The sequence below is a fragment of the Oncorhynchus nerka genome, linkage group LG24 (assembly GCF_034236695.1).
Source record: "Oncorhynchus nerka isolate Pitt River linkage group LG24, Oner_Uvic_2.0, whole genome shotgun sequence".
NCBI lineage: Eukaryota > Metazoa > Chordata > Actinopteri > Salmoniformes > Salmonidae > Oncorhynchus > Oncorhynchus nerka.
In genome coordinates, this window is record NC_088419.1 from 3,052,748 (window position 1) to 3,058,231 (window position 5,484).

Here is a 5,484-nt window from a genome sequence, read left to right on the forward strand (position 1 = left end):
AAATGGCTAGTTCGGTTACGTATTGCTCTCTACCCTCCAGCCTCTCCCATCTATTACTGATGTCCTTCCTCTACCCTCAACCTCTCCCATCTATTACTGATGTCCTTCCCTCTACCTCAACCATCTATTACTGATGTCCTACCTCTACCCTCAAACCTCTCCCATCTACTGATGTCCTCTTCTTCATCTTCAACCATCTATATTACTGATGTCTTTCTCCTTCAATTTCCTGTAATCCCTATTACTGATGTCCTTCCTCTACCCTCAACCTCTCCCATCTATTATTGATGTCCTTCCTCAACCCCCAACCATCTATTACTGATGTCCTTCCTCTACCCTCACCCATCTACTGATGTCCTTCCTCTACCCTCAACCATCTATTACTGATGTCCTTCCTCTACCTCACCTCTCCCATCTATTACTGATGTCCTTCCTCAACCCCCAACCTCTCCCATTACTGATGTCCTTCACTCTACCCTCCTCTCCCATCTATTACTGATGTCCTTCCTCTACCCCCAACCATCTATTACTGATGTCCTACCTCTACCCTCAACCTCTCCCATCTATTACTGATGTCCTTCCTCTACCCTCAACCTTCTATTACTGATGTCCTTCCCATCTCCCATCTATTACTGATGTCCTTCCTCTACCATAACCTCTGTTACTGATGTCCTTTCCTCTACCCTCAACCATCTATTACTGATGTCCTTCCTCTACCCTCTCCATCTATTACTGATGTCCTTCCCAAACCTCTCCCTTCTATGTCCTTCCACTCTACCCTCAACCATCTATTACTGATGTCCTTCCTCCAACCTTCTCCATGTATTATTGATGTCCTTCCTCTACCCTCAACCATCTATTACTGATGTCCTTCCTCAACCTCTCCCATCTATTACTGATGTCCTTCCTCACCCTCAACCATCTATTACCGATGTCCTTCCCTCTACCCTCAACCATCTATTACTGATAACTACCCTCAACCATCTATTACTGATGTCATTCCTCTAACCTCAACCATCTATTACTGATGTCCTTCCTCTACCTTCAACCTCCTCCCATTATTTTGATGTCTTCCTCTACCCTCAACCTCTCCCATCTGTACTGATGTCCTTCCTCTACCCCAACCTCTCCCATCTATTACTGATGTCCTTCCTCAACCCCAACCTCTCCCATCTATTACTGATGTCCTTCTCTACCCTCAACCATCTATTACTGATGTCCTTCCTCTACCCCTCAACCATCTCCCATTATTACTGGATGTCCTTCCTCTACCCTCAACCTCTCCCATCTATTACTGATGTCCTTCCTTCCCTCAACCATCTATTACCGATGTCCTTTCCTCTACCCTCAACCATCTATTACTGATGTCCTTCCTCTACACTCAACCTCTCCCATCTATTACTGATGTCCTTCCTCTACCCTCAACCATCTATTACTGATCTACCCTTCTATTACTGATGTCCTTCCTCTACCCTCAACCTCTCCCCATCTATTACTGATGTCCTTCCTCTACCCTCAACCTCTCCCATCTATTACTGATGTCCTTCCTCTACCCTCAACCTCTCCCATCTATTACTGATGTCCTTCCTCTTACCCTCAACCATCTATTACTGATGTCCTTCCTCTACCCTCAACCATCTATTACTGATGTCCTTCCTCTACCCTCAACCTCTCCCATCTATTACTGATGTCCTTCCTCTACCCTCAACCTCTCCCATCTATTACTGATGTCCTTCCTCTACCCTCAACCATCTATTACTGATGTCCTTCCACTACCCTCTCTCCATCTATTACTGATGTCCTTCCTCAACCTCTCAACCATCTATTACTGATGTCCTTCCTCTACCCACAACCATCTATTACTGATGTCCTTCCTCTACCCTCAACCATCTATTACTGATGTCCTTCCTCTACCCTCAACCATCTATTACTGATGTCCTTCCTCTACCCTCAACCATCTATTACTGATGTCCTTCCTCTACCCTCAACCTCTCCCATCTATTACTGATGTCCTTCCTCTACCCTCAACCATCTATTACTGATGTCCTTCCTCCTACCCTCAACCATCTATTACTGATGTCCTTCCTCTACCCTCAACCATCTATTACTGATGTCCTTCCTCTACCCTCAACCTCCTCTACCCTATCTATTACTGATGTCCTTCCTCTACCCTCAACCATCTATTACTGATGTCCTTCCTCTACCCTCAACCATCTATTACTGATGTCCTTCCTCTACCCTCAACCTCTCCCATCTATTACTGATGTCCTTCCTCTTACCCTCAACCTCTCCCATCTATTACTGATGTCCTTCCTCTACCCTCAACCATCTATTACTGATGTCCTTCCTCTACCCTCAACCTCCCCCATCTATTACTGATGTCCTTCCTCTCAACCTCTCCCATCTATTACTGATGTCCTTCCTCTACCTCAACCTCTCCATCTATTACTGATGTCCTTCTCTCTACCCTCCCTCCCATCTATTACCCTTCCTCTACCTCAACCATCTATTACTGATGTCCTTCCTCTACCCTCAACCTCTATTACTGATGTCCTCTCTACCCTCAACCTCTATTACTGATGTCCTTCCTCTACCTCAACCATCTATATTACTGATGTCCTTCCTCTACCCTCACCCTCTCCCATCTATTACTGATGTCCTTCCTCTACCCCCAACCATCTATTACTGATGTCCTTCCTCTACCCCCAACCATCTATTACTGATGTCCTACCTCTACCCTCAACCTCTCCCAAATATTACTGATGTCCTTCCTCTACCCTCAACCTCTCCCATCTATTACTGATGTCCTTCCTCTACCCTCAACCTCTCCCATCTATTACTGATGTCCTTCCTCTACCCTCAACCTCTATTACTGATGTCCTTCCTCTACCCTCAACCATCTATTACTGATGTCCTTCCTCTACCCTCAACCATCTATTACTGATGTCCTTCCTCTACCCTCAACCTCTCCCATCTATTACTGATGTCCTTCCTCTACCCTCAACCATCTATTACTGATGTCCTTCCTCTACCCTCAACCATCTATTACTGATGTCCTTCCTCTACCCTCAACCATCTATTACTGATGTCCTTCCTCTACCCTCAACCTCTCCCATCTATTATTGATGTCCTTCCTCTACCCTCCCAACCATCTATTACTGATGTCCTTCCTCTACCCTCAACCTCTCTCATCTATTACTGATGTCCTTCCTCCCTCAACCATCTATTACTGATGTCCTTCCTCTACCCTCAACCATCTATTACTGATGTCCTTCCTCTACCCTCAACCTCTCCCATCTATTACTGATGTCCTTCCTCTACCCTCAACCATCTATTACTGATGTCCTTCCTCTACCCTCAACCTCTCCCATCTATTACTGATGTCCTTCCTCTACCCTCAACCATCTATTACTGATGTCCTTCCTCTACCCTCAACCTCATCTACCTGATGTCCTTCCTCACCCTCAACCATCTATTACTGATGTCCTTCCTCTACCCTCAACCTCTCCCATCTATTACTGATGTCCTTCCTCTACCCTCAACCATCTATTACTGATGTCCTTCCTCTACCCTCAACCTCTCCCATCTATTACTGATGTCCTTCCTCTACCCTCAACCTCTCCCATCTATTACTGATGTCCTTCCTCTACCCTCAACCATCTATTACTGATGTCCTTCCCTCTACCCTCAACCTCTCCCATCTATTACTGATGTCCTTCCTCTACCCTCAACCATCTATTACTGATGTCCTTCCTCTACCCTCAACCTCTCCCATCTATTACTGATGTCCTTCCTCTACCCTCAACATCTCCCATCTATTACTGATGTCCTTCCTCTACCCTCAACCTCTATTACTGATGTCCTTCCTCTACCCTCAACCATCTATTACTGATGTCCTTCCTCTACCCTCAACCTCTCCCATCTATTACTGATGTCCTTCCTCTACCCTCAACCATCTATTACTGATGTCCTTCCTCTACCCTCAACCATCTATTACTGATGTCCTTCCTCTACCCTCAACCATCTATTACTGATGTCCTTCCTCTACCCTCAACCCATCTATTACTGATGTCCTTCCTCTACCCTCAACCATCTATTACCGATGTCCTTCCTCTACCCTCAACCATCTATTACTGATGTCCTTCCTCTACCCTCAACTCTCTATTACTGATCTATTACTGATGTCCTTCCTCTACCCTCAACCATCTATTACTGATGTTCTTCCTCTACCCCTCAACCCTCCCATCTATTACTGATGTCCTTCCTCTAGAAGGCCAAAACCTCAACCTCTCCCATCTATTACTGATGTCCTTCCTCTTCCTCTCCCATCTATTACTGATGTCCTTCCTGTTCCCTCAATGACCTCATGGTCTATTACTGATGTCCTTGAAACTACCCTTACAACCTCTCCCATCTATTACTGATGTCCTTCCTCTACCCTCAACCTCTCCCATCTATTACTGATGTCCTTTCCTTCACCCATCAACCATCTATTACTGATGTCCTTCCTCAACCCTCAACCATCTATTACTGATGTCCTTCCACTACCCTCAACCTCTCCTATTACTGATGTCCTTCCTCTACCCTCAACCATCTATTACTGATGTCCTTCCTCTACCCTCAACCCCTCCCATCTATTACTGATGTCCTTCCTCTACCCTCAACCTCTCCCATCTATTACTGATGTCCTTCCTCTACCCTCAACCTCTATTACTGATGTCCTTCCTCTTACCCTCAACCTCCTCCCATCTACTGATGTCCTTCCTCTACCCTCAACCTTCCCAACTACCTTCCTCCCAACCATCTATTACTGATGTCCTTCCTCTACCCTCAACCTCCCCATCTATTACTGATGTCCTTCCTCTACCCTCAACCTCTATTACTGATGTCCTTCCTCTACCCTCAACCTCTCCAAATATTACTGATGTCCTTCCTCTACCCCAACCTCTCCTATCTATTACTGATGTCCTTCCTCTACCCTCAACCATCTCCCATCTATTACTGATGTCCTTCCCTCTACCCTCAACCATCTATTACTGATGTCCTTCCTCTACCCTCCCATCTATTACCCTTCCTCAACCCCCAACCATATATTACTGATGTCCTTCCTCTCCCTCAACCTCTCCCATCTATTACTGATGTCCTTCTCTACCCTCAACCATCTATTACTGATGTCCTTCCTCTACCTCAACCATCTATTACTGATGTCCTTCCTCTACCCTCAACCATCTATTACTGATGTCCTTCCTCTACCCTCAACCATCTATTACTGATGTCCTTCCTCTACCCTCAACCATCTATTACTGATGTCCTTCCTCTACCCTCAACCATCTATTACTGATGTCCTTCCTCAACCCTCACCCTCTCCCATCTATTACTGATGTCCTTCCTCTACCCTCAACCATCTATTACTGATGTCCTTCCTCTACCCTCAACCTCTATTACTGATGTCCTTCCTTTACCCTCACCCTCTCCCATCTATTA